Source organism: Malania oleifera, chromosome 10 (genome assembly GCF_029873635.1).
Source record: "Malania oleifera isolate guangnan ecotype guangnan chromosome 10, ASM2987363v1, whole genome shotgun sequence".
Classification (NCBI taxonomy): domain Eukaryota; kingdom Viridiplantae; phylum Streptophyta; class Magnoliopsida; order Santalales; family Ximeniaceae; genus Malania; species Malania oleifera.
The window spans coordinates 19289035-19309894 of NC_080426.1; the positions used below are offsets into that span (position 1 = coordinate 19289035).

The 20860-nt window shown below is 36.2% G+C and overlaps 2 long non-coding RNA genes across 3 annotated transcripts; one reads left to right on the plus strand and one right to left on the minus strand.

Annotated features, from left to right (window-relative positions):
- Positions 1 to 2202: 2202 nt before the first annotated feature.
- LOC131165607 (uncharacterized) lies at positions 2203 to 19020 on the minus strand. Of its 2 annotated transcripts, XR_009139608.1 has the most exons (3): positions 18686 to 19002; positions 11756 to 11914; positions 2203 to 2411 (listed from the first exon to the last, which is right to left on the minus strand). It is a non-coding gene; the product is annotated as an uncharacterized LOC131165607 (long non-coding RNA). The 2 variants fall into 2 exon arrangements; XR_009139609.1 differs by lacking the exon at positions 11756 to 11914 and having other exon boundaries at positions 18686 to 19020.
- LOC131165608 (uncharacterized) lies at positions 18395 to 19099 on the plus strand. The gene is made up of 2 exons (XR_009139610.1): positions 18395 to 18496; positions 18670 to 19099. It is a non-coding gene; the product is annotated as an uncharacterized LOC131165608 (long non-coding RNA).
- Positions 19100 to 20860: the final 1761 nt, after the last annotated feature.

The window sequence follows — 20860 nt, forward strand, 5'->3', positions numbered from 1 at the left end:
TTAAAGATTATGACTACACTATTGGCTACCTTCCTGGGAAAGCAAACGTGGTGGCTGATGTATTGAGCCGAAAGTCAGTGGGAGTAGTATTATCAGCAGTGGAGACTCAGCGTTCTATTCTGATGGAATTGGAAAGATCAGACGTGGAACTGATAGAGGATGATCACCAGTCATTCATTACTAACCTGGTGATTCAAGCTACATTACAAGAAAGGATTAAAGCTGACCAGAATTTTGACCCAGAGTTAGCGGAGTTGATAGAGAAAGTGTAAGACGGATATGAGGAGGATTTCAGCATATCAGATGATAGAGTCCTATGGTTCCGTACCAGACTATGTGTTTCTGCAGATGTTGAGATTAGGAGAACTATACTAGAGGAGGCTCACAGATCCCTATACACCGTGCATCCAGGTAGTACTAAAATGTATCGAGATCTATTGGGAATCCTTTTGGTGGAGTAGTATGAAGAAGGATATCGCTGAATTTGTAAAGCAGTGCTTGACGTGCCAGCAGATAAAGGTTGAGCACTAGAGACCCGCGAGTAGTTGCAACTACTTTTCATTCTAGAGTGGAAATGGGATCATGTCTCTATGGATTTTGTTACTGGGCTACCACTAGTGCGACAGGGGTTGAATGCTAGTTGGGTGATTGTTGATCATCTGACGAAGACTACTCACTTCATCCCTATTAAAGTCAGCTATTCCATGGACAGATTGGTAGAAATATATGTTCAAGAAATAGTTCGCACCTATGGTGTACTAGTATCCATAGTCTCAGACCAAGATTCTCGATTTACTTCATGATTTTGAAAAAGCTTTCAAGAGACTATGGGAACACAGTTAGCGTTCAGCACTGCTTTTCACCCTCAAACATATGGTCAGATTGAGAGGAAGATCCAGATATTAGAGGATATGTTTTGTGCATGCGTGCTAGATTTTGGGGGTAACTAGACCCAGTTTATGTCGTTGGTTGAGTTTGCTTACAATAACAACTATCAAGTCAGCATTAGCATGACACCTTACGAGGCACTGTATGGTAGGAGGTGTCGTTCTCCTCTTTTCTAGGATGAAGTAGGCGAGAGGCGAGTTTTGGGTTTGGAGATAGTGCAGCAGACATATAATAAAGTCTGATTAATTAAAGAAAAAATCAATATAGCTCAGAGTCGGCAGAAAAGCTACGCGAACACTCGCCGCCGAGAGTTAGAATTTGATGTGAGGGATTGGGTATTCTTGAAGGTAGCTCATCTGAGAGGGATTATGAGGTTTAGGAAGAAGGACAAGCTGAGCCCTAGGTATATTGGTCCTTTTGAGATACTTGAGAGAATGGGGTCAGTTGCCTACAGGCTAGTTCTACCAGCTTTGTCTAGAATGCACGACGTATTCTATGTAGCCATGCTAAGGAAATACATCCCAGACTCATCTCACATAATCAGTTATGCAGAAATAGAGCTTAGAGATTCACTAGCCTATGAGGAAGCACTAGTACAAATCTTAGACCGAAAGACACAGGAATTGAACACCAAGGAAATTCAGCTGGTGAAAGTTTTGTGGAGAAACCATGCTATAGAAGAAGCTTTGTGGGAGCTTGAGGAAGAAATTAGACAGAAGTATCCATACTTAATGAATTATAGTATTAGTCAGTGTTGTTTAGAAAAAGACAAAGTTGTTTAGTGTAGAGAGATACATATATGGTTGTATTTTAAATTATAGGATAGGTAATGTTTTGATTTTGGGAGAATTTTCTTTTATGAGGATATTTGTAATCTCTCAGGACCTTGAATGTAACCACAATATTCCTCCCCCATAAGTAAGGGTAACTAATAAAATAAGTAGTATATTTTCCTTAATGGATAGAGTTTAATACAGGTATTTGGTATACAGATAGTAAATTTCAAGGACAAAATTTTATGAGGGGAGAATGTAATAACTCAGATGATTATTGGAATTAAATAATAAAGGAAAGAGGGGGAAAGAAAGAATTTTAAAGGGGGTCATAGCAGGCCTCATCGACGAACGCGACGTGTTCGTCGACGAAAAGTCTTCTTGGGCTCATCGATGTGGATGCATGTCTCATCGACGAGAAGTGTAACGACCTCAAACTCCTTAATATAAAATGTAACATAATAAATAGAAAAGTCAACCCGAACCCGTGGGTAATCGGGACACCTGTCAATCATAGCAGAAACCTAAGCAGTAGGAAGTATAAATTCTCAATCATCCAACCATAAAACATAATACCAGAGTTTACTACATCATTAAAATACTGTATTTATATACAAACTCCAAAACATCAAAATAACCCTAGGATCGTATAATAAAAATCTCCTGATCCTAGATCAAAATCTTACCCTTCTAGTGGGGTAACTTAATAAGTTCAATGGCGGCCACGACTCGTTGGTCTCTTAAGGTCTCCTGAAAAATTAATTATATTCGGGGGTGAGACACTTCTCAGTAAGGGAAAATAAAATAAATACAGCTGTGTGATAATATGAATATTTATTACAGTTATACATACTCAGTACATTTCATATATCTAAAAACATACATCATAACATAGTGGAATAATCATATACTTTCATATTTTTCTAGTAACTCATATCATTCATACATTGTCTATTATATATGATAATACTGAAAACATACCTAGGATGAATAACTAGCTGATGTCATGTATTACCCCTTATGACGGGTTGTGCAACCCGAAGGCGGGACTCGACAATGATTGGCCGACCACTACTGAGTCAAAAATGTTTGTAAGTACGATGGACCTGCCACACCCTGATCCGGACTGCCAGGTGGACGTCCACACTCTACTGAAAGCCACATCGACTATCCATCTCCCACCCCCTCGTGGGGTGGTTAGCACCAATCTAATAATAGATATCTAATCTATAAGCTACGGTATCAAGCTCCTAAACTGAACTAAACTAACATCCGGGTTTTAATGACATATAATACATGATAATATAGCATCTTTCATAATTTTATAAATACGGCCTCGCGCCGAACATTTCATAAATACGACCTCGTGCCAATCGTCTCATAAATACAGCCTCGCGTCGAAATCATTTCATATATGTATATCATTTTGAAAATAAACAATTTATCATGTATTTTCAATATCATAAGGTACTGTATTCTTTCATAATTTCTCAAAACATATTTCATTCATATCATTGTCATATAATGATATTTTTCCACGTAAAATAATATTCATGCCACACATTTGCTGTATAAAACCATACATTGTATTCTAAAATTATAGTTTTTAACATCTCATACATACATATTCATTTCAACATATTAGCAGTATTTTTCCCAAATGTACAATTTCCTTCATAATATGCAGAAATAATACATGCCTTTCTGAAAGTAAATTTACTCATACATAATAATAATTTGCATAAAAAATAATTGTTTTATTTTATTCCCTTACCTGACTACTGAGAAAAACTATAAACTCTGGTCTCACACCCGTAGGATTTCCTAATCATTACCCTGAAAATGAAAACTCTCAGTACTAAACTTCAATATTTTCATGTGTATATAATTTCCTATAACTACCGTAAGACCAAATTTGGCATAAAAAGTCTTATCTCAACTTAAGGATGATTTCCAACTTACTTTCACCAACGATCCGCTCTGGTGGATTTGGAAAGAACTTCCTCAGAAGCGTCGTGGTGGCTTCAGATCGTTGAACTGGCGGAAATTTGGCCCAAAATCGAAGAGAGAAAAGAGAGAAACCGTAGGGAGAGAGAGAGAGGGTGAAATTTTTCCTTAATTTTGAAGTTTAATATGGGTTTTTGATATTTATAGGGCTGGATTCGTCGACGAGCCGTGTCATCTCGTCAATGAGTCCTTTAATAATTTTGTCCACGAAACCCACTCCTTGTCGACGAAATTCAGACTGTTCAAAATCAGTGATTCGTTGACGAGGCCCTGATGATTTCCCTCGGTTATTCCTTCCAAAGTGCAATGTCGTCGACGAACGCGAAGTCGACTTCCTCCTTCTGTTATTGTTTCCATTTCCCTTCCTATTTTTTATTTAAATCCCATTATTATTCAGGTTGTCACATTTTATTGAGAGGGCGTTTTCAGGTCCTGAATCTCATCGACGAGGAGTAGGCGTTCGTCGACGAGACTACAACTTGGACTCGTTGATGGGGTGACATGGCTCGTCGACGAGGCCACGTGGACAACATTTTATATATAGCCCTAAAACGGATTTTTGGTGGGAAATTCATTTTATAATTCTTCTCTCTCTCTCTCTCTCTCTCTCTCTCTCTCTCTCTCTCTCTCTCTCTCTCTCTCTCTCTCTCTTTTTAAAATGGTTTCTCTGACTTCTCTCTAAGATTTCGGCTTCGTCTCTCCCTGGTTCGACGATCAGAAACTACCACGATGATCCTGGGGAGATTCTCTACAACCTAGTTGGAGCGAAAATTCGATTTGAGCAGTTTGGAAACCATTCTAAAATTAGGGTAAGTAGATTTTTAAGTTTTTTCAATATTACCAGTATTATTTGGGAGCTAATTTTGTATTCTATGAGGATATACTGGTGTTTTGTGGAATAAATTTGGGGTGTTATATTTTCAGGAATAGGGTGTTTTGGGCCCCTATAGTCATGGGTTGAGGACCCCAGCAAGTATTTGTTTGGGAGTCCAAGTAATTATAGTTCAAGAAATTATGAATAGGCAAACTCAGGAAATATGGGTGTATTGATTTACTGGAAAGTTGTAGATGTAAATGCAGGTTTTTGAGGTTGGTACACCAAGGGTGCGAGAGTTGAGTGGAGGTCAATCTCCTAGTCAAATAGGTAAGAGAAATATGTTATGCTAGGAATTTTAAAAAGTTTGCCACAAAATTATGTATATATCTATATTATTATTCAGTTTTTCAGAATAATATTATTATATCAGGAGATGCAAATTTTAGAGCATGAGATTTAATTACTCAATTGTGTGGCACGAGTTTATTACAGTTTAGTATAGTATTTATATAGTTTTACAAATATCATGTTTTACTATGTTTTACAGTATATTAGCAGAAAATAATGATATACAATTTTTAGAAAATATGATTTGTAGTATTTTTCAGAATGCCATGAGTTTAGAACCATAACATTCAGTTATTCAATTATTCAGTCAGAAATTCAGATTATGCAGATCAGTTTAAAGATGTTATGGTTATTTCAAAATCATGGTAAAAAAATAGTAAGATAATTATATATATCAGTACTAAATAGTATCAGACCCTAAGGAAATATTCAGTCAGATTCAGACAACAGTGCACGATATCATTGCTATTTCAGATTAGAGTGCAACCACATATCTCAGACAGTGTGTGGATTCCATCTACCGTGCCAGGAGAGATTGTAGTCTCCCCAGAAAGTTGGTTTGAGGTGGCCGGTTTGACGAGGTAGAGTAGTATTGTGCCCGAAGAGACTGCAGTGGGCCAGATTGTTGATTGTTAAAGTTTCAAATTGACTTACCTAGTAGGCCAACCATAGTTAAGTCCCGCCTACGGACTGCACAACCCTGTCATGAGGGGTTAAATCATGACATTCAGTTTCTAGGGTATTATCACAGTTGTTTTTATATATACAGATTTATAGTGCAGCAACAGTTTTGTTATAATACTAGAATTATGTGCAACAAGAAAACTCAGATATACAGTTGTATTTTAAATTATAACAAATGTAATCTGTACGATATACTAAACTAATAGTTTCACAGTTTCAGTATTGTATCTGTAACGACTCAAATTTTTTAAATGGAATTTAAATAATAAAGAGAGAGGGAAATAGAAACAGAAACGGAAGGAGGCCATAGACTTCGTTGACGAACGCGGAGTGTTCGTCGACGACAATTGCATTTTGGAAGGAAAAGAAAAGGGAATGGAAACAAAATAAAATAAAAGGAAGCTGCCAAGCTTCGTCGACAAACATAGGGTTTCGTCAACGAAGTCTTAAAGGATTTCGTCGACGAACATAGGGCTTCATCGACGAGAAAATGCCGAGAGGGGTTTCGGAGCTGATTGAATTTCGTCGACGAGGAGTGGATTTCGTCGACAAAATTTGTGAAGAACTCGTCGATGAAGGTCAGGCTCGTCGACGAGTTCCGCCGCCTATAAATATGAAAAATCGGATTTTAAATTCATTTTTAAGTTTCCTCTCTCTCTCTCTCCTCTCTCTCCTCTTCGGCTCTCTTACTCTCTCTCTTCAATTTTGGGCTGGTTTTACGCCAAATTGAAGATATGAGGCTACCACAATGCTCCTGGCAAAGTTTCCTGCAAGTTTGCCAGAGCGGATCGTCGGGAAAACGAAGTTGGAAATCATCCCTAGGTTGAGGTAAGACTTTTCAAGCCAAATTAGACTTCATGGTAGTTATAGAAATTGATGTACGCACGAAAATACGGATGTTTAATACTGAGAATTTTTAGTTTCAGGGTATTGATCAGGAAGTCATACGGGGGTTAGCCTAAGATTTTAGGGGGCTTTCTCAGTGGCCAGGTAAGGGAGTAAACTAAAGCAGTTATTTTCCATACAAATTATTTTTTATTATGAGTAAATTTATTTTCAGAAAAGCATATGATATACTTGTATATTATAGATGAAATGTACGTTTGGGAAATATTGTTATTATGATGAAACGTATATGTATATATGAGACGATAGAAAAACACGATTTTAGAATATGAAATATGACGTTTAACAGAGCATGTGTGACATGAATATTATTTTATGTGAAATGAGATATGATATATATGCTTTTACGTGTAAAACACATTTTCAGGTATTTTTGAAAGACGAGTTATGCTATATTAAGTTGACGAATATATGATAAAAGAGTTAGTTTTTTTTTTAATATAAATACCTAAAACGATTCGACACGAGGCCGTATTGATGTTATCGGCACGAGGCCGTATTTTATTATGCTATCGGCATGAGGCCGTATTATTATGTTATCGGCACAAGGCCGTATTTATCTTATCAGCACGAGGCCGTATTTATGTAATTGGCGCGAGGCCATATATATACATATATATATATATATATTTGCTATAATTTTGGCACGAGGTCATATGTATGATTTCGGCGCAAGATCGTATCTATGTTTTCGACACGAGGCTGTGTTGATGTTACGTATGTTCATGTATTATATGTTATTGCAACCAGGATGTAATTTGGTTCAGACCAGGAGCTCGGTACCGTAGCTATGGGTTGATTTTGGCACGAGGCCTTATTAGTGCTACCGTCCCACGAGGGGATGGGAGATGGATAGTCGATGAGACTTTCAGTAGAGTGTAGAAGTCCACCTAGCAGTTCGGACTGGGGTGCGGCGGGCCCAACTTACTTACAGACATATTTGATTCGGCAGTGGTCGGCCAGCCATTGTTGAGTCCCCCCTTCGGACTGCACAACCCGTCATGGGGGGTAATACATGACATTAGCTAGCTATTCATCCTGGGTTTATTTTCAGTATTACAGTTATAGCATATATGAAAATGTATGATTATTTCGAATGATATGACGAATGTTTTCCGACTTATGAAATGTACAGTATATGTATAATTGCACTAAATATTCATGTTGCCATACAGTTGTATTTAGTTTACTTTCCCTTATTGAGAAGTGTCTCACCCCCAACATTATTAAATTTTTCAGGAGCCCCAGAGAGACCGGCGGGTCAAGGCCGCCGTTGAGTTAGTGAGATTACCCATGAGAAGGGTAAGATTTTGTACTCGGGTTAGAGTTATTTTGTGCGACCCTAGAGATATTTTGATGTATATGGATATTTACAGAAGTACAGTATTATTATGTTATAAAGCTCTGGTATTACATTTTATGGATGGATGTATGAATTTTTATATTTACTGTTGCTAGGTTTTCTGCTGTGTATGACAAGTGTCCCCGTTACCCACGGGTTCGGGTTGACCATTTATCTATGATGTTGTATTTTTTGGAGGGACGCTACAGTATTAGTATATTAATTGTGTAACTCATGGGCCACACACTAATGATAGCATATTTCCTTTTACTAAATGTTGTCTCATCCTAGTGACTTAATGTCACGCCCGAACCCGAGAATGGGACCTAGGGGTGATTTAGTAACCTAACGTGTCTTTGTATCATACAAATAACCAATAACACATCACAATGAAAGAGGGTCCAACCCCATGGGGTTTCTAGGCACCCTATACACAATCATTCACATACAGATGCATAGCGGAAAAAGGTCTTTCTATATACATACAGTACCATACCAGAGTCTATACAAAGTGGACTCCCGACTCCATACATACAAAACGTACACTCGAGTTCCAAACATACCCCAAACGGCAACCCGTGAAAACAAAAGTCCTAACATTTACCCCAGTGTTACCTGCAGTACACCGGCCACTACGCTCTTAATACCAGGACGCTAGTTCCGGTTACTTGAAGAACTTGTAAAAATGTACGTATAGAATGGTGAGACACATCTCAGTAAGGCAAACACATGTTATATTGGCGTGTGACATTCGAATGTTATCATGACAGCAAATAAACACAGTTTTATGCAATTCCAGTATTTTCACAATGCAGTTCCAGTACAGTGCATACACACACACACACACACACGCATACGCACGCCCATGATCTACACGGTGTTGTCACACCCCTCGGCCCGTAGCCGACCCGTACAGAATGGTGAGACACATCTCAGTAAGGCAAACACATGTTATATTGGCGTGTGACATTCGAATGTTATCACGACAGCAAATAAACACAGTTTCATGCAATTCCAGTATTTTCACAATGCAGTTCCAGTACAGTGTATACACACACACACACACACACACACGCATACGCACGCCCATGATCTACACGGTGTTGTCACACCCCTCGGCCCGTAGCCGACCCGTGATAACCGGCGTTGGCCCGTAGCCAACCCACGAAACACGGCGCCACCGCCACATGACGAACTCCCGGGTCCCATGGCATCGTACCGGCGCATCTGGTGGATCCACACCCTTCGGTGATCAACCGGTATAAGCTCACGCTCTCGGATATAGAGTTGGACATTCTTGCCAAACATGGCCTAGCGATTTCATACGCTCACGGATATAGAGCCGGACACTCTTTCGTACTTGGAACAATTCGGAACCCAGTTCCTATTGCATTTCAACAAAACACAACCATGCATGCTCATATAACCAAACACACCACACCCATTTGGTAATCTGAAAATCATGTTTCCCAATCATATACAGTTTAAAACAAAGTCAAGGCACGATCATCCCTATTACACAGTATAAATCATCATATACATATGGTTTTCAACAAAACCAAGGATGCAACCCAATACCCTTTTTTTCCCCAAAACTGTAACATGAAAAACCCATAATTTTACCCGTCAGATCCCCCCAAATGAGTAACCAAAGCGCACGCAGGACCGCAAACCATAGTTCTACCGAGTCTAATTTCAAAAATAAACAACATAAATTGCATTCCCTTACCTTTCCCCTAAAAGACCAATCCCGAACTCTACGACTCCTAAATATTGAACCGAGTTCTCAAAACCTATAAAACACAGTACAAAAAATACTCATGACTCCGTACTCTACCAAACTACCAGATCAGAAAAGAAAATCGAGCCTTACCTCGATTTTAAGATGAAACCCAAAAATCTCTGAAACGATATTCCAATTCATAGGCTTTGTAGAGAATTCTTCCATGATCCTTGTAGTAATGTCAAATTATCGAATCCAACGATGAACAGCGAAGAAATAGAGAGAGAGAGAGAGAGAGAGAGAGAGAGAGAGAGAGAGTGTGTGTGTGTGTGTGTGTGTGTGTGTGTGTGTGTGTAGCATGAGTTCTAGTGAGAGAGGGAGAGGATATTTAGCTTTCTTAGTTGAGAAGTAATGAAAACAGATATTTATAGCACCCTTGACCCGGCTGCCATCGTCAACGAATGGCGACCTCGTCGACAAGGCACTGAAGGCCCTCGTCGATGAGACGGAAACCTCGTCGACGAGCCTGAGAATACCGTTTTCCTGAGACTTCTTAACTTTTCCTCGTCGACGAGCCCCTGAATTTCGTCGACGAGAAATATAAAGCCTTCATCGACGAAGCTTGCTAAGCTTCCAATTTACCCTTCTTAAATTATTCCAATATTATGGTTCGGGTTCTTACACTTAACATTTTTTAAATGATCCGGCTAGAAGTAGATCAGGCTCGGGGGTAGAAAAGTTCTTGCGTTGACTTTTTTGGAAGGGTAAGTCTTTCCTGGGTGTTGGTTGTTTGGGTAGATTCCAGGGTTTTTGATTGATGTCATTGGGTATTTTGTGATATATATCTTGGGACTTTTTAGAGTTCTGGTATTGTAAATAAAGTTTACAGTTTTATGTTTACTGCTGCTTAGAAATGTAATATGATAAGAGTTTCCTCAGTGCTCCCTTGGGGCCTAAGATGTTTTTAGCTAAATAATGCAAAGAGATTTGCTATATATATATATATTTTATATATTAAGAGGAAAAAAATGGCATGAAAAAGCAGGTCGTTACAATATTTATACTACATCATCACGTATTCACCCCACATGACCAAATTGTGCGACCCGTAAGTAGGACCTAACCATGGTTGGCCTACCAGGTTAGATAAAAAATATACGCGTTCGTAGTACGATTGGCCTACCCAATCCTAGTCTATACTCTAGGGGGTAACACAACCCTTCTCAGGCCCAATCAATTGTCTCGTCACACTCTATACAAGACGTGTTGTTGCACTAACACATATGCTAGCAACGGTACCGTGCTCTCAGAATAACTCTGGTCCATCAAGGTTCTCATTTCCACATTTCAATATTCATATGTCATCATGTATGTATAATTATCATCACATCTATATATATATATATATATATATATATATATATATATATATATATATATATATGCATAGCTCATCATTTCTGTATAATTCTCTGTTCAACATTTCTGTATAAAAAATCTTTATGTATTTCACATATCATCATTTCTGTAAAACATTTCTGTATATCATATTTCATCATTTCTTAGTAAAAGCAAATCTGTATATAAATCTCATATCATCACATATATATATATATATATATATATATATATATATATATATATGTAAAACATAACTGGGTTTCACATCACTTCACATCTGAATAAAAACATATCTGGGTATCTCATATTATCATATCTCTATATCACATATTTCAATATCAACCACATTCTCAGTAATAAAATTGTTATTTCATATTCCTCATGCCACACAATTTTTAACTGATAATCATAATATAATAATCACAAGAAAAATATCAATATCATAGTTTTCAAAACTATATACCATATGTTCATTTTCACATACTTTAATCAATCAATCAATTTTCCAAAATATCTGTTATAATTTATTCCCCTTACCTGCTTACTAAGAGGGTGTCTGTTAAGATCTCTAAATCCACGCCGACGGCGTTCTGAGCTCAAAATTCTAAAATCATATTTTCCCAGTTTAATCCACTTAACCCCAGAATTACAATTACCCTAATATTCCTAAGCTCACATGCCCCTGTTAACCAGTTAAATTTTAAAAGCGCAGGTTTGATCCACTTTCAACTCCGCCTGTGATGCACTTAAATGTCCTAATTTTTTCTCACACAGCCGGTCCCAAGCCCGGGATAAGGAGGAGGGTTGCGTTAGGTAGCTGACAGCCAGCGTAAAATTAATCAGATCATTATGATATGAATCCTTACCGAATTTTTCTGGGGCGTCCCCTACGAGCGACGCGTTGCACTTGAACCACCCGGGTGTAGCGAAAAGTGGGCGAGGGTGGGCTAGGTCGTCGCCCCGAAGCGACGCGCCGTGTCGGCGCCCGAGTACGGTGTCAAATATGCAAGGGTTCCTGCATCATTCTGGACATGGGCAGGTAAAGACGTTAGTTCAGGAAACTAGGATTAGATTAGCAACTTGGAATATAGGGACACTTACGGGTAAAAGCATGGAAATTGTGGATACAATGATTAGAAGAAGAATTAATATAATTTGCCTTCAAGAAACTAAGTGGGTGGGGGAGAAAGCTAGAGAAATCGATAAATCAGGTTTTAAACTTTGGTACACTGGAAAAGAAAAACATAAGAATGGAGTAGGCATTATTATAGACAAAAAATTAAAAGATAGTGTTGTGGATGTAATTAGAGTAAGGGATAGAATCATAAAAATCAAAATGGTATTAGGACAAGAGATAATAAATATCATTAGTGCTTATGCTCCTCAAGTTGGCTTAGCAGAAAATCTTAAGAGACAATTTTGGGGAGATATGAATAGTATTATACAAGGCATACCAGGGACTGAGAAAATATTTATAGGAGGAGATCTGAATGGACACGTTGGAAGAGATAATAAAAATTATGAAAGGATACATAGAGGATATGGATATGGAGACAAAAATAAGTCTGGGGAGATGATCTTAGACTTTGCTATGTCATATGATTTTAGTATAATGAATACTTGCTTTAAGAAGAGAGAAGAACACTTAATAACCTTTAAAAGTGGACAAAATAGAAGTCAAATAGATTTTTTTTTAACTAGGAGGGTAGATCGTGTATCATGCAAGGATTGTAAAGTTATTCCAGGTGAAAGTCTAACCACACAACATAGAGTCTTAGTGTTAGATATATGCATTAAAAAATGGAAGAAAAAGGATAAAATAAACCAGTGTAGGAGAACTAGATGATGGAACCTAAAAGGAGAAAATATAATAAAATTTAAAGATAAAATGATCAAAGATGGGGATTGGACCTTAGAGGATGGGATAGATTCAAATACTCTTTGGAATAGATTAGCTAGCTCTATTAAAAAGATAGCAAAAGAGATTTTAGGTGAATCAAGGGGAAGATTCTCAAATAGCAAAGAAAGTTGGTGGTGGGATAAAGATGTACAAAAAATCATAAAGACAAAAAGAATTTGGTATAAAACGTGGCAAAAATGTAGAAACAGTGATAACTTTGAAAAATATAAGGAGGCAAGAAAAGATGCAAAAAGGGCCGTTAGTGAAGCTAAATATAGATCATTTAATAGTTTGTATGATAGATTAGGTACAAAAGAAGGGGAAAGAGATATATTTAAACTTGCTAAAGCTAGAGAAAGGAAGAACAAGGACTTAGGAAATGTAATATGTATAAAAAGTGAGGATGATATTGTCTTGGTTAAGGACGAAGATATTAAAGAAAGATGGCGAAGTTACTTTAGTAAGTTGTTTAACGAAAACCAAATAGAAGGCTTAAATTTAGAATTGTCAAATGAGGAAAAGACTAAAAATATAAGATTTATTCGAAAAATTAGAGTTAACGAAGTTAAGTTTGCACTAAAAAAGATGAAAAATGGGAAAGCTATGGGACCAGATAACATCCCAATTGAAGTTTGGAAATGCTTGGATGATAACAGAATTATATGGTTAACTAATTTATTTAATACAATTGTAAAAACTAAGAAAATGCCAAATGAATGGAGGAAAAGTACTTTAATACCTATATACAAAAATAAAGGAGATATTCAAAATTGTAATAACTATCGTGGAATTAAACTTATGAGTCATACGATGAAACTATGGGAAAGAGTAGTTGAACAAAGATTAAGGTTAGAAACGAAGATTTCAGAAAATCAATTTGGTTTTATGCCTGGGAGATCTACCACAGAAGCTATTTATCTTTTAAGAAGATTAATGGAAAAGTTTAGAGAAAAGAAGAAGGACTTGCATATGATGTTTATTGACCTTGAGAAAGCATATGATAGGATACCTAGGGAAGTTCTATGGTGGGTTTTAGAAAAAAAGGGTGTATGTTGTAGGTATACCGATGTCATTAAGGATATGTACGATGGAGTAATGACTAGTGTAAAGACTATAGATGGAGAAACTAGAGAATTTCCAATTACCATAGGTGTACATCAAGGATCTGCTTTGAGTCCTTATCTTTTTGCTTTAGTGATAGACCAATTGACTAAGAGTATTCAAAAGGAGGTTCCATGGTGTATGTTGTTTGCAGATGATATTGTATTAATTGACGAAACTAGGGATGGAGTAGAGGCTGAGTTAGAATTATGGAGAGAAGCTTTGGAATTTAGAGGCTTTAAGATAAGTAAAAATAAAACAGAATATATGAAATGTAATTTTAGTAATGATAGGAGGAATATTGGAGACAAAGTTAAACTTGATGATGAAGAAATAAATAGCACTTGTAGATTTCGATACCTTGGATCTATTATGCAAGCTGAAGAAGAAATTGAAGATGATGTAATGCATAGAGTTAAAGCAGGTTGGGTAAAATGGAGAAGTTCTTCAAGTGTTCTATGTGATCGTAGAATACCCTTAAAATTGAAAGGGAAGTTTTATAGGACAGCTATAAGACCAGCTATGCTATATGGATTAGAATGTTGGGCGACGAAGAAACATAATATCCAAAAAGTAAAAGTTGCCGAGATGAGGATGCTTAGATAGATGAGTGGTATAACATTGAAAGATAAATTAAGGAATGAACATATTCGTGGTAAGTTAGGTGTAGCTCCTATAGAAGATAAGATAAGGGAAGGACGACTCAGATGGTATGGACACTTGCAACGTAGGCCTTATAGTGCACCTAAGAGGAAGAGTGACTTAGTTACTGTGGGGGGCAGTAGAAGGGGTAGGGGTAGACCTAAAATAACTTGTGAGGAGATAGTGAGTAAGGATTTAATATCTTTGAATCTATTAAAAGAAATGGTCCATGATCGCATAAATTGGCGGAAAATGATTCATATAGCCGACCCCACTTAGTGGGACTGAGGCTTGGTTTTGTTGTTGTTGTTGTAGGTTTGATCCACTTTCCACATTTAAATTTAATTTCTAACATATTAAAAACATCAATATGATCAAATCCCCGCTATTTAATCTAATTCCAAAATATACCCAAAATATAATTTAATCAAATCCCTGCAATTTTAACTTAATTACAATATATTCCCAAAAATTCAATTTAATCAAATCTTGTAGTTTAATTTAATCCCAAGAATATTTCCAAAAATCTATTATAATCCAATCTTGCAGTTTAATTTAATCTCGGGAATATTTCCAAAAATCCAATATAATACAATCCTGTAGTTTAATTTAATCTCAGGGATATTTCCAAAAGTCTAATATAATCAAACACTACAATTTAATAATTAAATACTACAATTTAATTGGTTATTTTTTAAAAAAGATAATAGGCATAATTTGTACTCCTCACTTTAGCCTTGGAGTAGTGTTTAGGATCCCCAAATCAAAAATCTGCTCTGATTAACTTACTTAGAATCGAAGCTGGGACCCTGTGGTGTCTGATCGTCAATTTGGCTAAATATTGGGGAGAAATTGAAGAGAGAGTGTGGGTTTTCCTTATCCCAAGAGTGGTGCCTACAACGCCCTGATCACAAATCTACTCCGATTAAAATGTTGGTGACTGAGATAGGAACCTAATGGTATTTTCCATTCTTCAATCGGCCAAGAATTCGCTGAGAAAATGAGGAGAGAGAGAGAGTTGGCGGAGGAGAGAGAGACAACCATTGAGGGGGTTATTGTGAAATTGAAGATTGAATTTATATATACATATATATAAAAAGTAATATTATAATATAATTTTATTATATATATACATATATGTACACATTACTTTATCCTTATATATATATATATATATCCATCATATTATTTACTTAATTAATTTAATTTAATAATATTTTATTAATTAATTAATAATATTTTTTTCCCAAGTTACTACATTGGTTGGCCACAAAAGTTACTTACTATGTGTTGACGCGTCCAATGTTGTCCTAGTTGCCACTACGAACTCCACTCAGCGCCGCACTCCCGCTTCAACTTTCAACCGCAACCAATGTTCCAGCCCTGGTTCTTCTAGTTAGCATTGCTCCAACTCTAGACGCAATAATCACGGGGAGCAGTATGGTAAGCCTTGGATCATTTGTCAGCTGTGTGACAAAGTTGGCTACTCGGTCAAGACTTGTTACTCGGCTTTAGGAGTGAAGTATATAAATTGTGTCGCTCCAACTCTAGATGCTTCAAAAGTGGCTTGTGGATTATGCTACTTCTCACAACATCACCTTCGATCTTGTCAATCTCTCTGTTCACTCAGAGTATGATTGCACAAATGAAGTCGTCATTGGTGATGACTCAGGTTTGTGAGTCACACATGTTGGTTCTATGTCTCTTTCCTCTTCTTTGAATCCTTTTAAATTGACCAATACTCTTGGTGTTCCTAATATTCACAAAAACTTAATATCTATTCATAATTTCACTCGTAGCAATGATGTCTATCTTGAGTTTCACCCATTTTATTTTCTTGTGAAGGATTAGAGCATGGGGGCGACTCTTCTTCATGGTAAATGTCAGGATGGTGTCTATCCAATGTTGATGGCATCTTCCGCTAAAGTGTCTTCTGTTTTAGCACTTGTTGGTGAACAAACTACAACTGACACCTGGCATAGGTGACTTAGGCATCCTTCAAATAAAGTAGTTGATTTTGTTATTCATACTTTTTCTCTACCAGATGTAGTGTCTTGTGTCTCTTCATCTTCCATTTGTAATTGTCGCGACGTCCAGGACCCCGCCTAAGGAGAGAACCTCTCTCTCTCTTGGCGTAAAAAAATGTGTGGGTTCCGGCTGCAAATAGGGGAAAATATGGAATGTGTGATTTTGAAAATGTGATTTTTTGTGGAAAACAATGTGAGATGGAGTCGCCACTAACCTTTTGAAGTGCGGTTAGAACATTTGATTGCTACCTCGTTAGGGGTGGAATCAGTCTGCGTTACCAGAGTCGGGTTCGAGAGTACGGTTACGCGAAGGGAAGGTATTAGCACCCCCTGCAAGCCCGTTTTTACGAACTGTACCTGATTAATAAAAAATTATCCCGAGTGGCTAACTTTGTCACATAGCTGATAAATGATCTAGGGCTTACCAGACTGCTCCCTATGATTGTTACATCCAGAGTTGGGGCAACGTTGACTAGAGGAACCAATGCTGGAAAGTTGGTTACAGTTGAAAGTGGAAGCAGGAGTGCGGCGCTGAGTGGAGTTCGCAGTGGCAACCAAAACAACATTGGACGCGTCAACATGTCGTAAGTGACTTTCGTGGCCAACCAACATGTCATGAAGCTCCTCCTTAAACGTAAGAGAAGTCACGTGCCTGAATAGGCACTGCAATCTCATAAAACTCAAGGCCAAGGCTGTTGAGGACGTACAAAGTAATGTCATCCACTGAGATGGGAGAATCAATCACTGCAAGTTCATTAATTCATTCCTTGATGGCATGAAGATACTCTGAGACTGAGCGGGACTCTCGCTGAATAAAAGTCAGCTCCTCCTTAAGTTGCATAACACAAGTGTGTGAACAATTGGTGTACAATCGTTGCAACTTGGACCAGGCATCATGAGCAGTGGTTGAAGCAGCAATGAGCGGCATAACTTGCTCGGAGATAGATGCAAGGATGTCATGAAGGATTAGCTTATATTGTCGAAGCCAATAGCCGGATTGGAGACACTTGTAGAAGATGAATTGACAGAGGAGGTGCTAGGAGAAAAGGTTGTGTGGACAAACGATTGTACCGTCAAGATAGCCCCGAAGGTAATAAAAAATGGCAATGACGTCAATTGGGCGCGCCAAGAAGGGAAGTTGGAAGGGGTAAGCTTTAAGGGAAGCTGGGAACCGACATTGATGGCAATAAGAGGAGAGTTGCCATTGTCGTGTCGAGTGGGGTGACAACAACGGACTCAAAGGAAATGACCATTAGGAAAGGGGAAAAAAAAGTTCGTTAGAGAAAGAGCTTTGATACCATATAAAAAATGCAGGACACTATCATTGATGTAAAGATGTCCTATATATATAGGACTTGTACAAGATATATTTGTTACACATTCAAAAGTATTTAATTAAATGCTAAATCAAAGAGATCCTAAACTATCAAATACAAACAACTATTTAAGTTATACAATAGAATAATCTTAGATCGCCGCATACAATCAGATAGTAGTAAATTTTCAACTGTTAGGATTCTCGGCAATTCAACAACAAACGTAACTGTCGACGGTTTGTTCACAGCAAACATTCTATCTTAATCCGTTAAAGCAACCGTTGAGGGGCTTATTGAAACAGTTTGCTAGAAAACGGCACAATTTCCTTAACAAATCCAAGTCAAGTGCAATAAGCATTCACATGTTATCAAACACATCAATGCATTCTTGAATTGCATATCTAGTTAATTCACCTATCATACTTATTAGTCCTAGATTCCTTCCAATGTGATTTTCCATTTTCACTAGGCGCAATGTCCATTTCTCTGTTTAGATGAACTATGTTTTTCTTCTATATGTTCTCAATTCTTTGAAATGTTGTTGATTGATGACCTTAGAGATTGGATCATTACTGTCCCCGATTTTTATTTAGACTGAGTTGCTTAATACCTTGGGATGAGGTATCAAAATCTTAGTAGTCCAATCATGGAAGGGGGCAACTATTTTTTCGTTGTTTCAAATGTATCACTTTAAATCATCTACAGTATATCTAAATGTTGTGGAGGCCTATAATAACAATGCAGATGGACCTGTTAATAGCAGATCTAACATTTTTTTGTGCTGAACATGGCAGAAATATATATACTCACAAATCAACGGATCAGTGGTCGGAGAGGAGATCGGCGAGTAACTGATGGTCGGCATGGTCGCGCGCGGCAGAGGATAGACCCGACAAGATCGGTTGGCAGAGTAGCTGGTCGGAGTAGATCCTCCCGGATCCTTTCCCCGCATGCACAGAGGAGCCGGATGGCCGGAATGTTGCGTTTCTTGGCCGAGAGAGAGAGAGAGAGAGAGGAGCGGATGAAGAAGCGCCAGTGCCTCATCGGCGGTAGCGTGCTTGGGAAGGAGGAAAGGGTCATTTTCTATTTTTAATGCAAATGACCGCATATGCCCCTCCCTTACACCTTTCTTTTCCTGCCAAAATATTTTCTATAGACATTAAATTTAAGTTTATATTGAATTTGAATCATATATAATATAAAATATTTTTAAATTTATTCAAATTTAAAATTTGAAAATGTTTTCTTTATTTTTTATTTTTACATAAATATATACACTCACACGTGAAGATTCATGTGTTTCTTATTTTCAATATTTTTTGAAAATCTGATGTAAATTCCATTTTATTCTATATTGATTGGCTGATTAGAATCTAGTATGAAATGGAGGGGAATAATTGTTATTTTTTTTAATATTAATTTTTTAAAAATTTTAAAAATTTAATTTATTTTTCACTTTTCAAAATTTTAATTTATTTTCCAATTTTCAAAATTTATATTAAAAAATTTTAAAATAAAAAATCTATATAGTTGTGTAAAATAATTATAAATTCTTATTTTTGGATTTCAAAATCACTACAAAAAAAAAAAACAAACTTTTTATAGCTCCAAAAGTTGTATAAGGTAATATATAGGAGGATGAATTTTGCGCTTTCGATTTGGATATGCATCAATTTAGAAGAAGGTTAATACAGTTTTGTATTATATTCTATATAAATTCATATAAATCCAAATCCAGTATACGATATTAATTCAAATGCAAAGAAATAATAAATCTGCAAAATAACATTAAGATGTTTACCAACTTTTCTACATAAATTTAGAAAACTTAAAAAAAAAAGATAATATTCTATAATTATTTGATGAATTAGAAACGAAGAAGAAAAACATTTCTATAGGCGAATAGTATCAAAATTTTATATTATTTTCATTTTTTTTTCATACAAATGTTGTGCAATTGAAAATTTGGCCAATTTTTTTTTTCTAAATTTTTCAAAATTAAAAATAAAATATTAATAAATTACTTTCCACAATTGAATAGATCCTTAATATTCTTAGGATGAAGAATTTCAATCCACTCCCATTATTTCCATAAAAATCTTACTTTTGTGACCACATTTACTATTTTGGTTTGTTGGGCATAAATGTCTTGTATATAACCTCGTTACATGTTATTATTATACTTAGATAAAATATATAAATAAAAATGAAAATAATTTGACTGTGTTATAATAATTAATTAGATTAATAAGCATTAAATTCCTAATATTTTTATTTCTAAAATTTTTAGGACATGAATTTAATTAATTATATTATAATTTTGTGTTGAACACATAATGGTTTATGAATTCTTAAAATATTGTACATTCTTAAAAATCTCACTTCTAAGAGGCAAATATCATATCCCCATAATTGAAATTTTAGCAAATATTATTTCATGAAAATATTTTTTATGTTAGTAATCAAATGATCATTTAATTTTTATAATCTCGTAAGTTGTACTTTTGCTATTTTTCAATTGGAAGAAGAAAATGGTGTATCATGCCTCATTAACCTATCATAATAGCCAATTGGGTATTTCCCCTCTATTTATTTTTTTAGTTGTTCATTAAAGCAATTATGATTTAAAAGTCGATTATGGACAGGTGTTTGGATCTATTATAACGTAGCTATGAAGAGTTTAACATATTTTTTATACCGTGAATAACAAGCAAACATAATCTAATTATTTTATATACTTTATATACTCTTTCCTATATATACCCTCTTCCCATTTATAAAGTAAAATATATATGGAAGAGCATATCTCTAGACACCGGGATGGATAAGTATGTATCTTGATCTTGACTATCAATGAATATGTATGTCAATTCATATCGATTAATTTGTAGGATAGGAACTCATACAAATTAATTATGTGTCAAGAACTAAATTTTAACCGATGACACGAGAATTAAAGTCCTCTACCCTATCGAACAAATTATT